This window comes from Apteryx mantelli, chromosome 8, assembly GCF_036417845.1.
Source record: "Apteryx mantelli isolate bAptMan1 chromosome 8, bAptMan1.hap1, whole genome shotgun sequence".
NCBI classification, from domain to species: Eukaryota; Metazoa; Chordata; class Aves; order Apterygiformes; family Apterygidae; genus Apteryx; species Apteryx mantelli.
Window position 1 is genome coordinate 7297472 of NC_089985.1, and position 25336 is coordinate 7322807.

The following is a 25336-nucleotide window of genomic DNA, read 5'->3' on the forward strand; positions in this document are numbered from 1 at the left end:
TCTAAAATAAAGCATACACCCACACACTATATTTAAAGGTTTTGCAATTACTTTTGTCTGAGGGTACGCTTATATTATTTGGATGAATCATGACTATCAAGTTAATGTGTCTTTGCCATTCGTGTATGTTTTAAAAAACTGTTTCCTCACAGATAAGAAAGTAACTTTGGTCATGAATTTGGAAATGATGCAGACTACCTATTTCTGTCTTTTCCCTTTATCAGTGCTGCTTTTTTCAGTGAAAGAATTGGTTCTCACAGTTAAAAGATGGACTGATCCTCTCAGCCAATCAGTCCATTCTTCAAACACTTAAAGCCCTGTTTTCCCAGCAAACAGTTCTTCTCTCAAAGTTATACAAGCTCTCATGTCCTTTCTAGGGGTGTATACGGTGGTACTGGATGTGACAATAAGGTGGGTGCTTGAGTGACCCTCCCGGCAGCTGGGTATTGCGCTCATACAGCATTCCCATCCCCTGCTGATCCTAGAAGCATCGAAGGACAGCACTGTCACGCTGAATCAGCCCGGCCATCTGCTGAGTTCGGTATGCTGCCCCTCACTGTGGGTCATTCTGTGAATCCCAGACAAAGACGCAGGACCCTTGAAATGAGAAAAAATGGGAAAATCTGTATCGCCTGCTAAGCAGGTCTCTGAAGTTATAGCAAAATGTTTAACACCCATTCTCAGATCTGTTTATTTTTATACTCTTTATGTTCACCTCATATATTGGGTGAACTTTTGTTTCTCTGTGTAGTCTTCTGTACAAACTTATTCTGGTTTGCAGGCAAAACGCAATTTAACAACTGAAAAATCCGGAAATGAATGTACCTTGACATCTGCGTAAATACCAACCTCATTTGGAGCAATTCAGCATGTCTATACTTTTGAATAGTGATGTACCAACAGCACCCACTCAGCTGCTAAATGCTTTTCTTTGACTTTCAAAAGTCTTGTCGATAAAGTCAAAAGCTTTTTCTTGTGAAGACTATAATAACATTTTCACTAAGGTAAAGGCACCATCACGGTAAAGTAAATTCACTAAAGAAAATAAAAAGATGGGCACAGAGAAGAGAAAAGAAAGAGAAGAGGGCCAGTAAAAAATATAGAATTATATTGAAAGATGAATGAAATATATGAAAGGACATGGGATACTATAATTTCTCTGTAGGCTACAAATGGAAGAAGGCATTGAGCTTTAGGGGTAAGGAGAGGCTCTTGAAAAGAACGTAGAAGGGGGTAAAAGTACACTTAGCTTGTGGCAGGACTATTTTCCTTTTTAGGACACTATCTTCAGTCATTTAAATCCAATTCTGGTGTCCCCTAGGCTGTCTCAGAAAGACAGTCTGAGCGCCTGAAGTACAAGGCCATTACAGAATGCATGATTAAACTGTCATCTGGGTCCAGGTTTAAGTGGAAGTAGACTAGCGTAAAATCTGTAATGGAGGATTTGGCTCCTGCTTTTTAACCCTATAGAAGGCACGAGTTCAAGCATCCCTTAAAATTCGGGTTATTACTAGAAATAATCACACGTTTATAATTAAAATTGATTATTAAAATATTTATTTTGTTATTGTACAGCATATCATTCTAACTGGCAGTTTCTATCAGTTTCTAACTTGTGGCATGTAACTTGGAGAATCTAGCTTTTCAGGTATTTAAATAATACCTGAGTGCTGCTGACTGGAAGAGAAATTATTATGCTAATGAGTAACTATCTTCCTTTTCCAGCATTGATTGAATTACTCACAGAAAAATTCAGATTTTTTTCATCACATGCTTCCAGAAGCTAAAGAATGAGGATGTTTAGAAGCAGCATCTAGGATCCAAATAATCAGTGTCTTGGGAATGCACCATGTTGCATGAGGCATATTGTAAGGGATCCAGGAGGAGGCACTGGAAGAGAAATAGTCTTCTGAGGGAATGATAATTAATCTGGCAGGCCACTTGGTATCCAGTGGTGATAGCAAACTTCACCAATTAATCAGTGTGACATGCAGAGGTCATTTACCAGCTCTTCGTACATCTTTGCATCTCTGGAAATGAATGTGAGAAAATGCACGATAACGTTGAATATTATCACTTCCTCCTTAGCATTGACCTCCACTGAAACACACTGTTAAAAGACTGTCAGTTGTTGTTACACTAATTTGAACTGAAGAACAGGCAGCAGGTGGTGCTGCCTCTGTTGACTCCTTCCTGCCTACACAGTCTGTTTCCTACTGGAGGAAACATTCATTCTCAGCGGATCAGTATTTCAGTAAAGAAAGCGGAATGTTCCTCACACCGAGTCACAGAGTTAAGTGTCTAAGCAATCAAAGTGAAACATAAACACAGAGAAAAAGATCAAAGCTTGGACACATATGCATGAAGATTTGGAAAACTGATGCATGCTGTGTAGTGCTCCTTTTGGTCCTAGATTTGTCTGCTTGTAACACACTGCCATGCTATGTGGATTTCTTTGTATCCTCAAACCATAGGATGATTCAGGTTGGAAGAGACCCTGGTCTGCGATCCGACCGGGTTGCTCAGGGCTTGATCCAGTTGGGCCTTGAAAACCTTCAAGGGTGGAGATGGCACAGCCTCTCTGGGCAATCTGTTGCAATGTTTAATTGCCCTCACAGCGACAGTATTTTTCCTTATATCTATCAGAAACCTCCTCTATTTCAGTTTATGACCAGTGTCTCTTGTTCTCCCACCATGCAGTACTGTGAAGACCCCAGGGTCTTTCCAGCAGAGCTGCTCCCACACCAGTCAGTCCCCAGCCTGCACCGTTCAGAGGGTTAGTGCATCCCACGTGTGGCACTTTGCATTTGTCCTTGCTGAATTGCATGAGATTCCTCTCGGCCCGTGTAGTAACTAAGCGAATGGCTTCTGCAGATTTGATTTTGCCATTCTGAAATCCTTAGATAACATTGATCTGAAGATGCATCAGATGAGTTGTGGACTAGAGTTTTCTAAAGCTCAGTAAATACAGTTTGTCACTGTAGAAAAGAGCCAGCAATTTGCTCATGGAAGCATGTGAAACTATTAGAAATTCAGCTCTTTGAGCCCATTATTATCAGTGACTGTCACACTAAGAGGGTGTAGTTGTTTATTCTGTGTTGAAAGACAGCATTGTGGAGAGCGTTTTTTATCATATTTCATAATGTTTTTCAATATCGGGTATAACAGAGCAGCACTATCCCAAGTCTAAAGTATACGTACTTGATTTATAAAAATGTATTTTCATAGCTTCATGTGAAGTCTCTAAGACACATGAAACAGCTATAGCCAAACCTCAGAATCATTACTATATACCTTGTCCACACTAGCATTAACCAGATCTGATCATATCAAAAACCCTGAAAAAATCAGTAAAAGCTGTCTTAGTGAACAATAGTGAGAACAGACATGAGAGCGCTGAAATGAAGTGACACTAAGATTACAAAGGACCCCAGCTAGCATGTTCAAATTGCAGCAGCACAAGAAATATGTAAAGCACTTTTCACATTCACTGTGCATGTACACAGGCCCTTCTTTTTCCTTAATTAAAGAGCCTGAGTTTGAAGTCAGAGGATGTGAAATTTCCATTTAAAGACAGACTTTATAGTGAGCACACTCTAATTGCTGTGGTGTGGCTTTCCCCACTTCTTTCAGTGCTGTTCAGATTTTGGCTTTCTCTCTGCCATTCCTTAAATCTTTGCAATGTTTTGGAAGTGCTTTTAAAAAATGGCACTGTACTAACTAGGACCTTAAAATCAGATGCGAACCTAGTGAAGGGCCACGAAGATGATTAAGGAATTGGAGCATCTGATGTACAAGGAGAGGCTGAAAGAGCTGGGAGTGTTCAGCCTGGAGAAGAGAAAGCTTGAGGGGATTTTGTCCATGTGTATAAATACATGATGGGAGGGTGTAAAGAAGGTAGAGCCACAGTGGCACCCAGTGACAGGACGAATGGCCGTAGGCACAAACTGAAATACAGGAAATTCCACTTAAACTTAAGAAAAAACTTCTTTACTTTGAGGGTCAAACACAGAAGCAGGTTGCCTAGAGAGATTGTGGAGCCTCCATCCTTGGAGATATTCACAGCCCAGCTGGACAGGGTCCTGAGCAGCCTGTTCCAGCTGACCCTGGGTTGGATCAGACAGTCTCCAGAGGTGCCTTCTGACCCAGCTATTCTGTGATTCTGTTAGAAAGGTCAGGTCTTAGAGGACATCAGAACTGAGTGTTTCTTCCAAGAAACCCCAAGATCCACATTCATCCCGTATAGCTTCAGGCACAAATAAAAACCTAGATTCTTCTGCAGTTAATAGTAACACAGAGAGAGGCATCTCCAGAAGAAAGTTCAAATCTGCCCTTGAGTTTCCAAAACAACTGCAGGTATACCAAAAGCAGCAACATTATCTTAGTTTTGGAATACCTGTTGCTTTCTGAAGGCTATTTGGAAAAGTTACTTCCCACAAGACTAGATTCTGAGTCTTTGGTATCATTTCCCTAGTGTGAAGCAAGACAGAAAAATCTCTTTCCTTTATACTTCCATCCACACTGAAAACTCTGTTGTTAAGGCTGTGGAGCTGCGTCTTTAACGGGTATGTGAATTTGAGCTAGGTGTCAAGGTAACGTCATGAGTAATATATATTATTCACAAATGCTTCTCTGCTTTTGGATTTTTGCCACTTAATTGACAATTATATAAAAAATTCTGGTCATGTCAAACACAGGATTCCTAACTCATGTTCACATGCAAGTTTTATTTTGCATAACTCATATAAGGATGGTCTTTGGTTTATAGAAATGTATATCTAGACAAAAAGTTAAAACATGATTTTTTTTAAAGAACCTTAAAAGGGTTGCTAAGGAGAGGGATACAGGATTGACAGAGGGCATATATACCAAATTTTTAGGTTATTGTAATGCCATGTTTCAGGTTTTATATGGCAGGTTTGAGGGATAAAATTAGTCAATTCCTGGAAAATAATGAACAGTGCAAAGGTGACTTTTCTGTGTTACAGCTCACAGCTGCTGTTGCACACCTTGGAAAATAACTATAGCAATTATCAAATGGGCACAAAGAATAATGTTGGTGAGTCATAATTAATTAAGTTTTTTGAACTGATTTTGCTGTGCTTTATGACCAGTAACCTGCAGGTGAGCACAACGTTCCATATGTAAGACCTATTTCATAATTTAGAACAGATTAACTTTTAACATACACTTCTTGTTCGTTGGTACATTTAGAAAAATCTGTCTGTCTCGTTCCAGTGAACAGGAAAAGTGCAGAAAAAAAGGAACCTTATGTTTGAAGGAGATATTTTTAGAAGCCCCTCATTCTGTCATATTTATTCATGCTACTTTGTTACCACATTAGCAGCTTTAAAAAGTCTTGAGCAGCTCCACTGTATTTGTCTAATTACTTTCCTTTCTGTTCCGGAGCTAATAATATAAAACGTACTCCGAGCACTAGAATGAAGTCATTAATCAAATTGCAGATTTAACTGTCACGGGGACCAAGCGGCAGGAATAGATTGTAGGTGGTATGAAAGTGTTCCTGGCAAAACTTGGACTTGGCTTGTGGTGTGTTGCTGCACTTAAAAGCAAAGTCGCTATGGCATGTGATCGCTGTTCCCCACTCTCAGCTCTCAGGCGGTAGGGTGGGAACAAACAGGAAAGGATTTAATCAGCCGCCAGCACTGCCCAGGAATGGGAAACTCGTTCAGGAGCGACGGTGTTGCTTCTGCCACCCTGTACTGTGTTGGCAGAAGCCCTTTCCAGGGCTCCCATCCCAACTGCAGCACAGCCCTCTCGCCGCTCCCATCAACCGCTGCATGCGCTAGCGGTAATGCTCACCTGGCTGGCATCCCCGGGGCAGTTTTGGAGTTTCCTGATGCTGCACGGAGCTCCAAAATGCCGATGGAGTGTCTAAGAGCCTAATTCTGAAAAAGACATTGCTAACTTTGGATATATACACACCTTTTTTTTCCAGGTAACTAAAGATCCAGGGCTCAAATGCAGATGTAGTTAGGTCTGTAGCTGCAGAATCAACAAAATCTATGGCTTCCCGTGGTTTGAACAGATTAAGTGCTGTCTTTCATGAACTGGAAATAAAAAGAAGTCAATCAATGAGAGGCATTAAATGAATTTTTCTTCACTTATATATTTCTATAAACTATTAATTTAATATGTCCTTGAGGTGTTTGACCTTTTGCCAAATGTGATTGAAAATGGCCAGAAAGGTTAAAAGCTTTCGGGGTATCAGACAAGCAAATATGTATAAACATTCAAATTTTTAGATAATCAGGCTAAGAATTACCAGTTTGATCTCATCTTTTGTAGAGATTCAGCCACCACAAATACTATTGATTTTTTGTGTGTGTGTGTGTGTCTCTCCTGCTGAGACGTTCCCACTCTTCTGCCCTTGTGTTGTGTAACATCTCCTTCTTCCGTAATTAACACCTGTGACCGGGAAGTCTGCATATAGTTTAGCTTGCAAGCCGCAGATTACCTACCTTTCTTTAAGAGGAAAGCAGTCTTTTTTTCGTATAATACTAAGGAAATTAATCCTTAATATTTAGTCACTTGCCAGTGCACTTTCAGACTTTTTCCAGCCACTTTTCCAGGGCACTTTAGCAGTAAGTAAAACATGCTTAAAAGGAAATATATTTCAAGCAAGTTTTCATTCATACGCGCTCTTCTCTTGGTTAATATACTGCTCTAAAATCAATATATTGAGTTATATATATGTTTAAATTCAGTGCTAGTGTGTTAATCCTTTGGGAACAGCACATTAGTAGTCTTGTTTAGGCTGAATATTCTTAGCATGAACATTATTCATGCAATGCATGTCATTCACAATTCATATCATATGTCTGATATCATCAATTCAAGGGTATGAACTTGCTTAAAACGTAAGAGCTGGGTATATCATAGGTCATTTTAGCCTAATCTCCTGAGGAAGTGAAAATGATTTGATAGTATGCCTGTCTCTTCCAATGATTTTTAATCTAGTTTAGGCTTTAACCAACTTTAGCAGAAGATAAAGGTCTAGCAGAATTCTGGATTCCCTCTACTACAACTTGGGAAGCAGGTTGGTTGTGGATCCAAGCCTTGCATCTTGTTTTTATCAAAAATAATTATTGCTGATCAATAGCCAAGTTGCTAGATACCCACAAAGAGAAGCCCTGGCTCCCTGGCAAGAGCGGTTCACTGAGAACTTAGGTTACTTAGGAGGGCGGGAGAGAGGGAGGGAGGGAAAGAGAAAGAGACCTTTCAGCTTCTAAAGCTTCCCTCCAAAACATACCCATTTCTTCTCCAAAAGATTTAACAGCAGGATGATCCTTGGCGATGTCATGACACTTTTTTTGGCATCTGTGTTATGAAAGTTTCAAGTTATATTGCCTGTCACTGCTCCTCAGTGTCTCTGATGCTGGCTTGATTTAGAGCAAAATAAAAACTAGCAGACAGAGACTCAAAGCCCTGTTGTCTGTATAAAGACCTGTTTTCAAGCTGAAGCAGCACTAACAGATGCGTGGCTTGATTCCCCCTTTGAACTGAGGAAGCTGGAGTACAGTTTTGAAAAGATATCAAGAGCTTGTTTCCCCTGAACAGCATGATAATTTTGGTGTTCAGAGAGTAACCTGAATCGCATTATTTGAATGAGGTGAAAAGTGGTACTAGGTAATTGAAGGATGAGTGCATACAGACAAGCACAGTTCTGGGATAGAGTCACATAGGTACTGGTGGTGATAAAAGGGCAGAGATCAGTAAAACTGTGAAGATTAAGGGAAAACAGAACAATTAGGATGAAGTGGTTAGTGGGATCTGCAGCAGGTCTTCCGGACAGAGTAACATAGTAGTCCTATGATATATAGGATATAAGAACTTGAGTACATTACAGAATTGGGATCCAGTCCTTCATTTGGCATTGCTAACTAGAGAAGCCATGGTTCCACACCAATTAGCACCACCTCCCTATGAATGAAATGTGGTACAGGAGGGGACGTTACCCCAGGGTGCTCCTTGTGATTGCACTGTGGACATGCACTGCCCATCTGTCGGGTGCCTTGCGGGATGCTGTCCCCGTTGCAAGGTGCCGGTGTTTGCAGCATTTGTCGTTAGGGGTCTCTTCGCTCTCTGTGGCCCTCCAGTGTCTCAGGATAAGCATTTTGGCTGCAAGTAGGGAAGTTCTAAGTCCAGCCGCAGACTAAGCAAAAGGAAAAGTGCATGACGCTAGGCTCTGCTGGAGAGGAAGGCAGCAAGAGAAGTTACAATCGGTGCACGCAGAGGGAAAAACAAGACCAGAAAGGGCTGACGAAGAGCCCAGTGGCTAGAGGACATGACTTCGTAAAGTGAGGAAGGTATGCAAGCAGTAACCAATCTGGCACAAACTCTGCTACTTCAAATCCCTTTCAGGATATACCCTTCAGGATAGTTTGAATATCTTTGATCCAGCAGAGCAGCTTTGCAGTGGATTACTGCTTTGTGTTACTTGATTGGTGTGGTTTTAATCCAGCAGTAGGCACCCGAAAACTGGACTTACTGTCTTGAGGAATGATCTGATACTAGAACAGCCAAGACCACATGGAAATGCAAATTTATAGTTAAATTGCAGCTCTGTCACTCTAAAGGATGCTTCCAAAATTCTAGATAAAAATAAAAAATACAAATATCCCTAAGATAACCATTTGTAAAAGAACTAATAAGAGTAGCATATATTACATTAGTGGGCCAGTAACCTGTGGAGGAATATATTTTAATCTGCCTAATGTCCAAAAGTTCAACTCTTGCGTTTAAAAACAAGTTTAAATATGACCCAGTTATTTTCTTTTTTAACTGAAAAACAAAAATGGCAAAATAGTTCTGAACAAAGCATAGCAATTTTAATTCTCTTACAGCTCCTGTATACTATGTTTCTTTCATTTTATAATTAGGAAATCACAACATTTCAGTCAGATCTATCCATTATTTGTAAATATAAAGTAGCAAGTTACTAACATTATCAATGTTGTTGATATGCTCTTCAGTCTAAGCAGTTTATTCACATTTCAGGGCTGGGCTGCACAGACTTCACTCCAAGGAAGACATGAATATGGATTGGGGCTTTTCTGTGTAAAATGTAAGGCCAACCAGGGGATGAAGTTCTATGGAAGTTTTGTGTTTTAAAAGGTATTTTTCCATTACACATAGGATATAAATAAAAAATTGTCTGAGTGCTTTTGCATTGAAACTCAAACTTTGCATCACTCAAAATTTGCATTGAAATCTTTGAGTTCTTGTTTGAGATATCCAAAGGTCTTTAGTTCCCTAACATCACTTGCTTACTTTCTGTCCAAAAAACCCATTTTTGCTCACTAGCCAGACTAATTGAGCCTGTATATAGCCAATAGTACTGTTGCGCTGGTCTATGTCAGTATAAATTTACTGCTGCCTAGAAGCCAGGAGGAGAAATACAATTGCAAGATGTGTCTGATTTGTGCTAAATCCAGTCATGCTGATTAATTATTATGGCTTGCTCTGGGATGTGTGTTAAACCTCACTCAAGTCCATTATGTTATAGCTGGAAATAAAACATAAGATTTGGAATCAAGGCCATCACTTTTTTTTTTTTTTACTTTTTTTTTTAACTAAAGCCAGCTTGCCATATGTTGAATCTCATACCTGTAGAAGAATATTGGGGATAGAAAACCCTAGACTGTGTAAATAAAGGAGGCAAAATGGCTCCCATTGCAGATAATGGATGAACATTTCTTTGAATTAAACATTTAAATGTGGCTAATTAACTCATTAACCTTTACATTAACAATTATATTTCACACTGTGCACTACACTGCTGCTCTGCTGTGGTTCGTGTGATTCTTAATTAAATCTAAGTCCAGTAGTCTGTCAAAGATTTTCCATTAATTCAACTATTATGAGTCCATAAATTGGGGAAGAAAATTCCTCACAACTTTGTCCGCTGATAGGCTTGTGGTTAAACTCTTGTCTGTAAGAGCCGCGGTTCGCCTTTAGTCATTTTGGTAGAACCGCAGAATCCTGTGGCATTTAATTAGAGAGGCTATTGAAGGAGTTTATGAAGTAAAAGACATAGGTTTCCAGGAGCTCAAAGTGCTTGCCTTTTCATATGACTGTGTTCTCCTCTGCCTTCCCAAAATGACTCTTCTGGGTCCTTTTCAGTGTTCTGCAGCAGTGATTTCCTATTTAAATTCCAGTCTTAACTCCTGACTTCTGTGTATATCCGCCTTTCCTTTTTAAGCTAGCTTCTTAATGAGGATCAGGATATTTCAATATTTGGAGATCCTGTGTAGAAAACCTCATTTGATTTAAAAAGAAAAAGCTGCAATTACTTGAGCTGCAAAATTTCCAATTTCTATTTATTAAATTCGACTAACAGTTAGTCCTCAGGTAATAACACTGTGCCTGTTAGTAGATCATATAATTGTTCTTGCTAAACTGGTATAAATACCAGTTAGCTCTACTGATTTAGTGAAGTATTCCACATTCATACCAGCTACCTCTGATCAGATGCTTCTCCTGTGGGATAGGACCCACTAAGTAAAAAATGCAACAAATTAAAGCACGGTTTTCTTCAAGCAGGTAAATGAGGTTTGTAATACTAACATGTAACACTATTCTTCCGATGTGGACATTGTCAGCCAGAGTCTCTAAGACACAAAACCTCTTAAATCCTCTTTTCCTGGAATCATAAAAGAGAAAGAAAAAGTTAATTACTGAAGCTCAAGATGTATGATAGCCTTTTAAGTATAACTCTTCTGTGACAGAAACAATTTAATAAGTTATTACAAAAATGATGACATTAGATTTATGTGTTCTCAGTTTTCACTCTTTCTCTTTAGGCTTTCATCCAGTTCATCAGGTACAGTTTACTGCCAGACTGTCAATCTGTTTCATTTAAGTAACTTCTGTGTTTCTGTTTATAATCCATTTTTTCTATGCACAGAATGTACTGCAGAATTCTATGATTTGCTATTTGTTAGTATGATCTTAAATATTGCATGCTGCTTTGTGTAAGACCAAAGCTTCCCGTTTCTGCCATTTAACACTCCTCCCCCTTCTAGTAGCTATCCAGTCTCTTAGGAAGCTTCACATCCTTCTCAAAGTACATTATAAACAGTTCCTGAATTGGGAAAAGAGAGATGGATATTGACGCTTGTACACTGCTTCTGTTACTTCTACATGGAAGAAGATGGTATTTAAAACCATTCTATCTTGTTAGTCTAAACCAGAATTGTAACTAGTGAAAATAAAATTTGCTGGTCTAGAAACTGGCAATGATATTGGAATAAAACAATGCATTAAATCATTCATAGTAAAACATAGGCATGGGCTCAATTTTTATAATTCATATGAAAAATGACAAGCATCTTTAATACCATGTTCAGACAGTCACTTGGAGCAGACTCCAAAGGAAAAAACATCCCCTAGAAACACTACGGATTATTGAGAAATGCTAAGCACCAGCATCGTTTCCTAGAACATAGTAACTGACATTCCCTTGACCTAGCTTGGCTTACTGTATCAGAGTTACAATATAGAAATGTTGAAAAATGAAGTATGCGTTGACAGGACAGTGTAAACCATTTTTTCCACAGGGGATCTTAGTTTTCCAGGAAAATACCTTTACCGTCATCAGTCACAATGACCCTGCATTGGTTGAGTTTCAAATCAAGCTACTCACAATCCACACTGTAAATGAAATTTGGCTTCTGTGCTTTCTTCAATATTAGAGGCCCTTCACACCTTAATTTTTTCTCCTATGGGACATCAGGCAGAGCATAGTGGAGTGAAAAAGCACAGTTACAACTTCCAGATGTGACCTGCTTGTGGTTTTGCTGATGAACACACTCACATATTTACCTGCCTTATCTTACCTACATTTATAGCTGAAACTTGCTCTCCATGTTATGATCTTTCTAAAGAGTTACTGAGTAGTACATTGCATCTGTGACACAGACTAATGAACTAATGCCAGGTAGAAACACTCTAGTTTATTCGTACAGTATTGTTGTTTTTAACAGTCTCATTCACTTCCTGTTACACTGATGAATGTGTTCGATGTATAACTGTGTTGCCAGAAGTTTTTCTTTATGAGTTTTTTTTGTTATTATTATTTTCCAGGGGTTGGGGAAGGGTTGTTTGGTTGTCTTTCAACTTGGGAATTCTTGTATTTGTCCTGGTTTCATTTAGTCACTGAACACAAGCACTGAAAAGGTAATAAGGATGCAGCTGCGTTTTAGGGGCGCTGGAAAGATTGAACCTCTGTCTCATAGAAACAAGGAACTTAAATCTGCTTTCAGGTTGCAATAAACTAGGATCAGGAACAGAGCACAACGGACTTGTCTTAGAGAGTCCACAGCAACCTGACCCCAAAGTGATCATAATCACAAAAGACTTTCCTGCGTATGACACCAAATCTCCTGCCTTTCCTGAGGAAGGATACTCTGCCTTATTGGGGCTGAGATCTAATGACAAAAGTCCTTAAAATTCAGCCCACCCTGCAATTCGATTGCAGTATTTCATAACTCTGAGCTTTCATATCCTGAGAAGGTCAGCAAGTTAAGGAAATTATGAAGAAGCAGATCTGGGAGGTTGCAAAAAAGACCTTGTTGTGATTTATTTATGCAAAGCTGGAATCCAAAGTTTTATTTCATTTAGTTGGGAAAAAAAAGTTTCTGTATTTTAGATTTTACAAGTATTTTTTTCTGCTGAATGTTTCTAAATACAGTTTTTGATCTGGACCTCATATACAAGTCACATCAAAGAAGAAACACCTCTCTCTGGTCTCCTACCTCAAGGCAGAGGTGCAAGGTAGCAACAGCAGTAGCTGCCAAGACCAAGGAGTGGTTTGCTTGCTATAGACAAGGAGAGTTTTCTCTCTGCTCTCTTAGGCATCAACAATAGCCCTGTTCCTGTGAATTTTTACTACTTAAGAAATTCACCTCTCCACCATCCGTACCTGGTTCGTGTGCAGATGACTTGTTGCTAAACAATTGCATGGAAACATTTTGTTTAATCAGATTGTTAATTTGTTCTTAATCACAGATAGGGGGAACATTTCCAAAAAGCAGGAAAGCCACACATGCAGTTAGTCTAACAAACTGTTTCGCTAAATTCGAAGTGAGATTGTTTTTATGTTTCAAACAAATGCAACCCTTGCTGGTTTTCAGTGAGCATTTTTTTAATGAAAAGCCACTGTTTATTGTGCAAAGCAGAAAATAGTAATGCTATGCCTAGTATTAATGAATTTTAAAAGCTCCATATCTTTAAAAATGTTTTTGGAGGCAGCAGGTAATGTAAGGGCAGTGAAAATATAAATCTTGTATTTAGTGGTCTAGCAACTGGATAGAAAAGAAACTTTTGCCCTAAGTGCCCTTCCTCCATTCTTTACTTTTGCCCTTCTTTTGGGTTAGTTTGTTCAGGCATCTTTAGCCAGGTGCACAGAAACTCTGCAAGCAGGTTATACACCACTTGAATGTATAAAGCAATTATTTATTGCCTAACACACATGAAAGATAACTAGGATTGAAGGAGCTGTTAGGCAATGCTCACCGCTGAGGACAAGGCCCCTGGGGCCCTTTGCTGGCCGGGCAGGCACCGGTCAGGAGGGGACGGGCTGGCCCCTGTAGCTACCAGGAACAGTGTTGCTGAGCTGCTGTCCTCCACCGGCTCCACCGAGACTTGAGCTGAGGATCTGACAGCTCCTAGCTGCCAGCTAGCTTACCTGGTTCTTCCCTTCAGGATATTATGGCTTTCCCCGTTAATGTTTTTCCTTTTGAATCTGATGTTCCCCATCTCAGCAATCCTACCTCTCTGTATACATTTCACTTTTCTCATCTTTCCATGGATTTAAGCAGCTTTTTTCAGCAGTCTGAGCCAAGGTTATACAGACATGCTGTATCAGAGCTGGGCCCTGTATCCTTGTTAAACAGGGAGCTAAACCCCCAAGGGGGCTGGTTTAAAATCCCAGGGTTACAAAGGGAGAGGCTCATATAAATCCACTGGCTGTGCTCTTACCTTTTCCATGGCAATCGTATTTCTTACCTTTTATTCTTATTCACGCTTTTCCCGCTTCAAATTCTAGAGAGAGAGAGAGAAATTTCCTTCCTTCCTCCATACCTTCTACACAATGAAGGTAGTTTTCACCCTGAGACTGCCTATAGAAAATTTCCTGACGTTCAAACGACATGGACTGTAGTACCAGAAGAAGGGAAGAAAACTATACTGAAGCAAAAGAAACGGCATGCATAATGCAGCTAACTCTGAACGAAATCTTTGTTTACAGAATATTCTTTCTCCTTTTTTAGGTTGTTCCGTACAGTTTCTTTGGCAAGACTGCACATCAAAACCTCAGCCTCAACTCTCCAGGTGGGTGTCGTTCCCCTCCTTTGTCAATCTTCAGTCCCTGACTTTTTCATTTCAGGTTACTGTCTTCTTTTCACTCTTCTGCCTTAGAGAAAATCACACAGCTGTACTCACTGAGGATATGAATTCTCTCAAGAAACAGTCTTTGTAGGCTTTCTAAATCCATTTGAGATTGTAGTGGCTTGGATAAACAGTTATAGATCTGTTTTTCCTGTACTGCCTTCACATCCTATTTTCAAATGAGCATCACTTAGTTTGAGGGCTTTCAGCTCTCTTGTTCTAGTTTAATGACTGTGCGTTAGCACACCAAAGTATTAGCTGGAGGTATCAATCTGAATCTCGCTCTCTTAAAAAGGCAGGGCACATTTTTTACAACTCCTCCTAGACTGTATGTCTGCTTTATATCAGATATGATTTAATAGACTTTTTAAAGTCAGCTTGTCATCTGTCTTCCCTGAATATGAAACGAAGCACATTTACAAGTTACACACTTTAGAAAGCCTTTCCTTGTCCCTGAAAGCTCCTACTGAAGCATCTATTCTAGCACTCCTCTTTTTATGGAAGTCTTTAAGCCTCTCTCCCTTGTATGGACAGCTTAAAGTTTGTTTGCTATTTTCTACTTTGCTTCTTATCAGGTCTAGGAATGGTGTATTACACAGGCACCTTCCCCTTGGGGGGATTTCAAAAATATATTGGCCTACTCCAGAATCTGGCATTTATTAATCACGGCAGAGTGTACCTGGTGCTGTTCCAGACAAACTCCTTCCCTCTGCCATCTATCCTCAGCCGAAGCACTCACAGGGTCTCTTCAGATGCAGTTTTTGCTTTTGTTATTTTGTATCCTGCAGCAGGAGTGAAGTCAATCAGCTTCAATCAGTGCTGACACTATGAAACACAAGAGCACTACATCAAAATAGGAACATTTGAGGGCAAGGTTGCTTTATGAATACACGAATAATAAACTCCAGCTGTGTCCTGCCAGTGGCTACATCAGCCAGACAATCTGTTTTATTGGTTTGTTTGTTAGTTTGGGGCTTTTTTGTGTCTGTGTGTATCTGAATTATCTGAATTTAGCCTTACATAGCTGAATCGAAGTTTGCCTGTAGAAAGAATTCCATCTTTGAGATGGAAGAACTCAGAAGATCTGAGATGTGAGCACTATTGAAAGAAGCACTTTCAATAATTGAGTAGCAAATGCTTCTTTCTTAGGAACAAACTTCAAAAACAAGCCTCTACAAACCTCCCTTGAGGAAAACAGAGAGTTAGCATAAGATCTGCTTCTTCTGGACAGGAACTGATTAGGATACCCATCTGCCTCTTCATCTGAGCAATTTCTCTAGAAAATGACCAGATAGTGGTTTGCAAACTGTGGCGTGTTGTGTACCAGTGGTTCAAGGGCTATGATGAGTGAGTTGAAGATTGCCTACAGAACTATATTCCCTTCCTAGCACCGTGCATGTGCTCTTCTGAGAATCCACAGTCTAAAAGGCAGAAGAACCATTGCCATTGCAGTTCGGTGCTGACCTTGAGAACTGTAGCTTTGAGGTGTAGTGTATAGAATAGCCACTGAAATAATCAGGATGAGAATAACAGAACTTTTTTACATAGAGAAAAAATGTTTGTTTGGACTGAAGACAGAATATGCACATACCATAGTACAGATAAAAAAACAAGAATGAATAGAACAGAGAGGAGAAAGCTCAGTAAACTCTTAACTGGAAAATAACTAGATGAATAAGATAACTTTTGAAAGCAGCTTCATGAAATTTTGTTTTGTCTGGGCTTCTCTAAAGATTTTTACCTAAATAAGCAGAGGAAATCAAACACCTGAAATATATATTTTGCTCTGCTCAAAAGAAAGAAGGTACTCCAGGGAGGTGATTACACCTCCTTATGATTTATATTTCTCAAAGGTCCAGTCTCTAGCTATCCTTTACCAGATCAGAGGTTCTCTCTGTGCTGGAGGTTTCTGGGATGAGCTGTCACAGACTTTACTTATGATAACTCAGTGCTTGCTGGAAAAAATCAGGGGAGAGATGCAAATATTATCTATCCATCCCTGTTTTGGCTCACTAAACAACATGTTGCTCTTCCGTATCAAGAGCTATTTTCCTGCCTTAATGGTTTACAGGGCATGGAAAGACAAGACTTGCATTAAATTAGTTGCTATATGTAAATTTTTGAAATAATGCTTGCATCTTTATCTTCGTGCATATTTTAAAGGTACTTCAGAGAGACATCTGATTGTAAATGATTTCTAATAGTCTTGCTTAGTTAAGACCTGTGAAAACTTGTTTTTGGTATGATTTCCAGTATTTTCAGGTTGACCTATTCCTCAGTTCCTTCCTACTACAAGAGCTTTTTCCATGTTCCTTTATGAAACTGAAACATAAGCTTTTGTTTTCTTTTCTTTTCTTTATGAATTATGTAACATTTTCTTCTGCAATATATGCTTAATAATTGTTTGTTTGGGTTTTGAGTTTTGTTTCTCCAGTTGGAAAAATTCTGTATATAAGAATGAGATGGCTTCACTCTGATTTTTTTTTAATTTAAAATATATGCTTATAATACATATTTATATAAGTAATAACATCCAATATATTTTTAAGATTACTTTGTGAAAAGCTTTATGTTTACATTGCTTCATTACATCATTAACGTCAACAAGTTCTTACTATCACATATACCATGATCAGTGAAACCTGCTTTTTAATATTATAATTGGCCTCCTGCACATGGAAAGCATTTGTCTGCTGATAAGCAGAATGGTGTGAAATATTTTTTCCAGGCTCATTATGATTCTGTGCACCTCCAAATAAGAAAAAGCAAGAAAAAAAATCAAAATTCTGTAGGAAAAATAGGTTTATATAAAAGATGTAAGCAGCTTGAGCTTGGCTTTCTCTTGCTCAGTGTTGATAGCCCCAGTTTTACACACAGATTTCTTAAAACTGCTGATGTGAATTTGTAGTCTTGGTTAGAGATTCAGCTGTAATCCTAGTGCAGGCTTCAAAGAGCAACAGAGCATAGCCCTGATGTCTAAGCACTGATAATGCTCAATAAGGGGTACTTCTTCTTCATAGCTCTTCATCAGGTCATCTCTGCCCTGGTATGGCCTGATCCGATTGCTGCATGGTAAGGAGCCTCCTTTTTAAAGGCTTTGTGTTATTTGACCGAACAGAACCCCATAGCTGTCCGTATAGTTTTTTATAAAGGCAGTAAGGCAGTGCATGGTGTGGTATTCTTAAATCTGCCAGTTCTGTTACCACATATAGGGGTTGTTACAATAAAAAGTAAAAAAAACCCTGACAGCTGACTACCTTCAGCCATGATGAAAATGATGGTATTAGACATTATCACTATCTCCTGGGATGCCATTTAGCTTAAATAACACATAAATGCAAGTAGTCTTACAACTGATATGAATGATAATTGCTCTCTTGCTCTATTTTGCCTAAAATATCCATGTAATGATAGTGATGAAAATGCTGATAGATAAATGATCATATTATTGCATTTTCTCCCCTCCCCAAAGCATTTAAGTCTGAAGTCACACTCTGTGCTATTTTCTTTATTTAGAGTAAACTAGAGTCCTATATCAAACAAGGTGACATGAGCAATTATTGTCAGTATTAACTTCACTTATACACGGCAGAATTTGGCTTGAGATTTCATTGCTGCTGAAAAAGATAAAAACAAACATCATGATAATCTCTAGCTTTTACAGCATCATTCATCCAGAAGTGTCACAGTGGTTTACTATAATGCATTGACTCTCTCCAGTTATTCTTGTCGTTTAAAGTAAGCAATAGAGCTGGCTGAACATTTTTTAATCCTTTATTTTTAACAAAAAGTGTTTAAAAGAGAAGTGTTCATGAAAATACTTATTTCCCTTGGAATTTTTGGATATTCTAGAGAAATAAATCACAACAACCTCTTCAGGAGGAAATACCAAAAAAGAAGAGTTTCACATGAACATTTTTGTACTGTGCCTAATAAATAATAACATACCATTTTTTACAGATGCATGAAGAAAGAGGAAGAGATAGATAATCTTTTTATCACATGTTTATACTCTGTGTTGTTCACACACAGAGAATTTTTTATTGCTGCGTTATTATGCGTTCATATATTGTGAAAGGGATATCCTCAGGGTCACTACGAAGTGCTACCCGAGTCAGGAGCAGAACCCAAAGCAATTGCCATGCTTCCCAGTCCCAGGCTGTAGCTACCAGCCATTTGCTTCTCGCCTGTTGTATCAGCTGTGAAATACTCTCTGTGGTTATCAGTCATGACGGATCTCTCCTATTCTAGCATGCAGCAGGGATTTTGCTATTTCTGAAATTATAAAAGAGATTGGGTGAAAATGAAGAAAAAAGTCGCAGTAAGAGTTAAGGTCCATTGAAATTAATTCTTGACCAGTTTCCTCTCCATAAACTCTCTAAAATAATTATCCATAAATTCCTTAAAAGTCCATTTTATTACAAAAAAGGATCATCTGTAGAACCCACAGTCAGCTAGGTGAGACTCTACATTCATTCTGATTAACTGAACTCCACAGTTGCAAAGTACAGGAAAAAGGTAAAAGCTACTCGGCATGTTAAATCAGATCTAAATTTACTGAGTAAATTTAGAATATCGTATACAAGTATGACGTTCATAAGTGGGGTTATTCAAAGATGCATATATTTAGGACCTTGTGCGAATAAGTATCAGGGAAATAGTTGATTTAAGTTGAATTAAGAATATTGAATTATTCTTTCCTTTGAAATGTCTCAGTACTAAATTTGGAGATTTCATGCACATAATTATATAAACAAATTAATCTTCTTGTACGTACAGGTCCAGGACAGTAGGAAATGTATGCAGTAAGTTATGTATAGAATAATGCTGTGGGATCTTGTGCAAAAAGGGATCACTTAAAATTAAGGAACTTGCCTTTACCTTTACCTGTTAGTTTTTTCTTTGGCACAAACAATAAGACTCTTTCCAAAGATAGGCTCCATGACATGATTTATTAGGGGGAAGTTCTTTTCATGAGAATAATATTAATACCTAATTCATTATAAAATAATGTTTCTTTATTAAAGCACTGAATACCTTAAAACAGCTTTTGTGTCTCTGAGGTGTGCAGAGACTTCACGGTTCAGATATTCTGGTCAGCTAGATTTCAGCCTGAATCTTGAACCATGGATATGAAGTGAGAATTGGTATGCAGAAAAATGTCTGATGTGGGAACTTGAAAGTGCTGAAAAAATCCATGGGATTGCCCAGGAACTCTGGATGCTGGGAGGCCCTGCTGCTGCTGACCCCAATTGAATGGGGTTTTTGGCTTCCTCACTGACTGTTGCTGAAACTGCTGAAGTCAAGAAATGGCCACTGCCACTTTTTCTGCAGGGAAAAAGCAAACAAAATGTTACTTTTTTTGAAAGATTGTGGTGAAGCCTCAAGGTGAAAGGCTAGAGACCTGGACCCTCTGAAACACCCTTCTGCAGAGGATCCGGATGACAGTAAATCTTACGATCTTTGCAAGGAAATACAGTATTCTTTCCCTCCTCTCTTCATCACAAAGTAAAGATTTAGAAATGTTATTGGAGAAGTGGGAGGGTATGGATCACCTGTTTGAATGCTCAACATACAGTTATGTTTGGTGCTCCGGATGGCATGGTGGCAATGAAGGGTATGGATCGCCTAGCTCAGTGCTCAATGTACAGTTATGGTTGGTACTCTGGATGCCATACAGGTGATGAAGGAGGGTATAGATCAGCTAGATCAGGGCTCAGTACACAGGTTTGGTGATGAGGATGCCATAGTGGCAAAGAAGGACAGTGTGGATCACCTAGTTCAGCTCTCAAGACACGGTATGTTTGGAGGAGTGCACAGCCCTGATGTAGGTCCAAGGCAGATGCCTGCAGGTGGTTATTCAAATGTCCATTCTGCCTGTTCTGTCCGTTCTGGGTGGGGGACGTGAACCTACTAATCATGATGACAAGTAGAAATTGCAGCAGTTTCTACAGAACAGCACTTTGGCCACAGCTTTTGGGGGTTGTTGGTGTGCTGACTGCTTTTCTGCCCCAGCAAGCCTCACCCAGAGCGCATGCCCTACGCCAGTGCTTGCACTGGGGACATCGCAAGGTCTCGTTACCCCCCCACACTCATAACTGGGACTTCAGGGCTTTGCTGAATCTCTCAAGTCTTTACTCAGTTCACAGTGAGCAGAAGCACAGGGATGATGCTCTAACCATTACAGAGTTAGATTAAGCAGAACTAAGGAAAATGGAAATTATTAATTTTCATCAGCTGAAAATCTGGGAGCAGAAGTTGTGCAACCTACAATAAAATACACATTTACATTTTGGCATAACTGAATTCACTTGGGGCGTTACCATTTTATAATATGAGTATTGATTGTGTAATAAACTACTTTTGTCGTACGGAAACCACACCAATAATCCAATATAAACATTAAAATTGTGAGCATAACATTCCATAAAATATAATTGATTTTAAACACTAGTAACTATATAATAATAGTGATAGTATTTTAAAGTCTACTACAGATATTCTTGTCTGCAGGCAGTGAAAAAGGCCTAATTAAAATGAACTGTAATGGTGTTCGACCAGCATGTGATTTGACGTATTATAAATTCATTCCCATATTAATTGAGTATACTCTTTTTTGTGATCTCAGGCTTAATAATAAGAAAGGGTGAAAAAAGAAATGAAGGTAATTTATTTGCTCTTTCTACAGTACTGACATTTTTCATCTTAATGAGCACTTAAAATGTAAATTATACAGTGAGCTTAAAAAATAGAACAAAAGATGTGTGTGAGGCTTTTTCTTATTTTTCACATTGAAATTAGTTGTGATAATGATAAAAAAAGTGGATGTTCCACAACAGACTTTGCCCAAGAGTACTGGATGTCATGAGATATCTTAATACATTCAGCATTCCTGCTTTCCTTGATTTATGGCTAAAAGTTATGAACTATTTTGTGACTTTATTTAAGGACAGAAACCTGAATCAATAATAATTTTAAACATTTTCTTAAGTGCTTTTTCAGAATAACAGTGCTTTCTTGAACCTTGGCCTGGGCATCTTCCACCATAATCTTGAAGAACAGACTAGACCTCAGGGAAGTTGCTTAACCTTCCCATGTTAACTCCTGACATCTAGTGTTTAATTAGTTCATGGTTTATGAAGTGCTTTGAAGTGAAAGGAATGAAATTGTGTCAATAATTATCTTTCTGCACTTATTTCATAGATCTCAGAAAGCAAAGATTTGTTTATAGCTTCAGCATTTTTCCTCGGTCTGTAGTTCAAATTAAACCTCAGCTCCACCTGGTGGCATTTTCTCCTGACTCCTAATTTATGCTACTCTGTTCTCTGGCTTATAAAGAGGAAATGATGTCACCAAAGAAAATGTTTCTTAAAAAACTGCTTCCCAACAGAAACACTTCAGTTGTTCCCTAATGTCCTGCTCAGCTACCTCTAAGGAAGGGTGAACAAGATCCGTCATACATATTGTCCTCCACTCATTTTTCCCATAGTAAGGACATTTTTGAGGCAGTTCTGTTTCTGAAGACGTGACTCTCTTGAAATTAATTTGAAACCTTCATAAAAAGGCTTCATAAGACTGAAAATGTTAAAAATTTGAATATCTGTGAAAGCCGATATATTAAGAAAGCCAAGTAACTGTAAGATAACCTAAAGAATTCAACTCCGAGACTGGTTTGTTCTTTCTTTTCAGGATTTACCATCCTTTCTGAGAAAGCACCCAGAGTCTATGAGTAATTATTAGGAAAAAGCACTGCAAAGTTTAAAATAACCCCTTTATAGTTCTTTGATAAAAAAGATTTTAAATATTTGTTTTCACGAGTTAACAGTATAATGAATACAGTGCCATCATTGTCATTGCCCCACCTCCTAAGCTAATGTTCTGCTGGGGAATTTCTTGTCTGTATATCAGAACTACTTAGTGCAGTAGCTGTTAATAAAGAGTATTCCAGAACATCCTGTAACATTGACAACTTTTCCTAAGTACTCGTTCTCAAAGAATATACAGAATACAGGAGGGAAACTGGAAAGGAAGCATCATCTTGTCATCAGAGATGGTGGTCTGAGTCCATTTCTTTGTTTTTCCACAGACATTCCCGGCAGTTTTGATAAACTGCACTTTCTCTCCATGTGCTTTTGCTTCTTACCAGTGAAATTCATGCAATAAAATGTCCTTCCATCATTTTCATCTCTCTCTAGCTTGGAGGCAATGGATGTCTCTTATTATTTGTTTATAATCTGGACTGTTCCCCCCAGCTGCTAAATATAAATCAAATGAAAATAACAACAAGCATATTGATATGACTAGCAAAAATGGTTGCTGTAAGAAAACTGTACAATTTTAAAGCCAGTTCGATCATATCAACACATTTTTTTTCTGCTATGTTCCATGTTAGACATGATCCATCTCATGTAACACATCCCCTTCCTTAATCGCGTAGTGTTTCCAGGACTAGTGCATTGTATCAAGAAAATAAACCACTGATTTAAATGTAGTTAAAACTGGTCTGGGTGTAGCCAAGATTAAAAAATTTTAAATTAAAGATTAAAACATTTTTTAATCTTGGCTATATGTAGCTTCAGTAAAGGGGCTCCAGGATATATATTCCAAGTATATCTTCAGTCTTGCAGTTGTTAAAGAAATAAGGACTGCATGTGCCATATATCATGCTCTGAGATTCCCACTTTTTAACTGGAGCTGGAGATACACTAGTAAACTGGGAAACTGTTTCCACTTCTGATCCATGCTTTGTGAATACAATAACAAGGAAGCACTAAAGACAAGAGTGTAATAATCGATGAAAGCATGTAGTAAAAAATAGTGATTGTCAAAAAAATGAAAACTAATTTTTATTACAAATCCCAAAGCTACTTTAATTTCCAAAGGTTCAAAACTAACCCATGTTTTTCGTATAAACATGTATATCATGTTTAATGATACATGTATATATAAACATGTATATCACATTTAATTGCTGTTTAATATTAAACATTTATTGAAATATTTTCTATCGCAATTTCACTAATTTTTATAGCGTCATTTTATTTCCTGAATCAACTTTTTGAGAAATTGTATATTTACATGATGATTGCCTGAACTAAGATGCTAACATGTTCTGTTCAAGTCTGTTATATTTTAGCCAGCTTTAAAAACATATGTATATTGTTCTTATGCTGCAAAAAAGTAAAATATAATCCTTCTTTAAATTAGGTTTAGTGCTCTGTTATGCAGAGTTCTGCCTGTTTTCATTAACCAAGCCTACATCTAGATGAGAAAATTTGTAGCAAAACTTGGACTTTTCCTTATCAAGTCTCGCTCTTCATCTCTTCCTTTCATGCCTTTGCTCTCTCATGCTGTAGCCATGGTATTCGCACTGATGAGTTGATGTTTTGTGCAGCCATTTTAGGTGTAATTAATTTCTTTATGGAGCAAACACCTCATCAGCACTTTCAGGGGCATTCGCAGCTCTGGGGTTAGCTAATTACCTGTCAGCCTTTTGATGGTGTCTGTGTTGGGTCATGCACTTTATTCCTAGCTCATTGCAAGCAAAGAATTGAAGGGAAAATCAATCATGTTGTGTTTCCATAGCAGCTTTGGTTAAATGCAGCAAAAGTTAAAAATTTTCCTCCCAATGGTTTAAAACTCTATTGCAATCCCCTTTTTTAAAGTTAATGTATATGCACATGTGAGTGCATATATACACATATGAACATGTGTGTTTATATGCACAAACATGTAGACACACAGCTCTGTTTATGTTACCAGACGACTTGCAGGCTGTTTTGAACCTTGCAAGGTGAGTATCACTAGTAAATATTGAATTGCTATAGAAAAGGCATTTCCCTTCTGCAAAATTCAGGAATGCCTACAGCAAGTACTCGTAGAGAGGAGAAAATGGATAGAAAATCTCTGGACATGATCAATGTACTAATTTCCAGCATGAATGAACTCTCCAGAGTTCTTCAAATGGATGCATATTTATCTTCTGACTAAATCAATATTTTTGCTAGAGAAAACTATTGATAGCCTCAAGATTTTTTTTATAATATAATTGTCTGGCTTTCAGTTACTCACTTTTTGGTTGATTTCGTACTGAGAACAGATTTTTTTTTTCATTGTTGACATAAGCTATGAAGCTCTATCAGGATAAACATGGTTTTGAATGAGTCCTGAAATTTTAAAGGTCCCAGCATATTTTGCAGTGCTGTGCCAGGTATCAGTTGCTGGGAATTCTGTGTTAATGCATTTCACATTACGCCTTATCTTTGTTTACAAATCATTTTTCATTATCACCCTTCTGCTGCTGTCTGTTCTAGTCTATTGATGAAACCTGGGAATTGAAACATGGTGTTTATTCAGTGGGATATTGATACATTTGGACAGTTTATTCATGGGTGGCTAACTTTGCTGATGCCATTTGATGAGTACACAAGTACTGATCAAATTTCCTTCACACTGTCTTCTCAGGCTGACTAGGAAGAAGTAACCGAACTTAGATTATGGCTTGTTTGCTTTCAGTAGGCTCTAAGTATAAACCCTACCATATTTATACGTTTAAAAAAAGTCATAAATCAAAATAAATTCAGGTGAAACATATGGCATCTTGGATTTCAAAGTTTAAAATGAAATCAAATGTAAAAGTTGTTTGCAGGTTGTTCCTAAAATGTGTGAATTATCATGCAAAAACATGTCTCTCTTCAGTCTCTTTGGTATTGCATGTACCTGGGGAATTGTTTGCATTCCGACTCATTGCCTAGTTGTCCATGCAAAAGCAAAGTGTGCAGAAGCTGAGGACTGCCTGTGGTTGATCTCAGTACAAAGAGCTTTATCGTCACAGCATATGCAGTATGCATCTTTACGACACAAAAAAACACTTGATTTTGGTCTTCTGGGCAGGTAGGGCTTGTAGTACTCAAAACCACTAGTA

The 25336-nt window shown here is 38.3% G+C and overlaps 3 long non-coding RNA genes across 7 annotated transcripts in view; 2 read left to right on the forward strand and 1 right to left on the reverse strand.

Moving 5' to 3' along the window:
- LOC106487409 (uncharacterized) overlaps positions 1 to 9120 on the forward strand; it is a 47113-nt gene extending 37993 nt beyond the window's left edge. The window contains exon 5 of the long non-coding RNA XR_010884781.1: positions 9022 to 9120. This is a non-coding gene — a long non-coding RNA (uncharacterized lncRNA). The remainder of the gene's footprint in view (positions 1 to 9021) is intronic.
- LOC106487410 (uncharacterized) lies at positions 6037 to 14084 on the reverse strand. The gene is made up of 3 exons (XR_001293061.1): positions 14032 to 14084; positions 10591 to 10666; positions 6037 to 6071 (listed from the first exon to the last, which is right to left on the reverse strand). It is a non-coding gene; the product is annotated as an uncharacterized lncRNA (long non-coding RNA).
- A 208-nt stretch (positions 14085 to 14292) lies between these two features.
- LOC106487411 (uncharacterized) overlaps positions 14293 to 25336 on the forward strand; it is a 33336-nt gene continuing 22292 nt past the window's right edge. For all 5 annotated transcript variants that reach the window (XR_010884818.1, XR_010884814.1, XR_010884815.1 and 2 more), the window contains exon 1: positions 14293 to 14355. This is a non-coding gene — a long non-coding RNA (uncharacterized lncRNA). The remainder of the gene's footprint in view (positions 14356 to 25336) is intronic.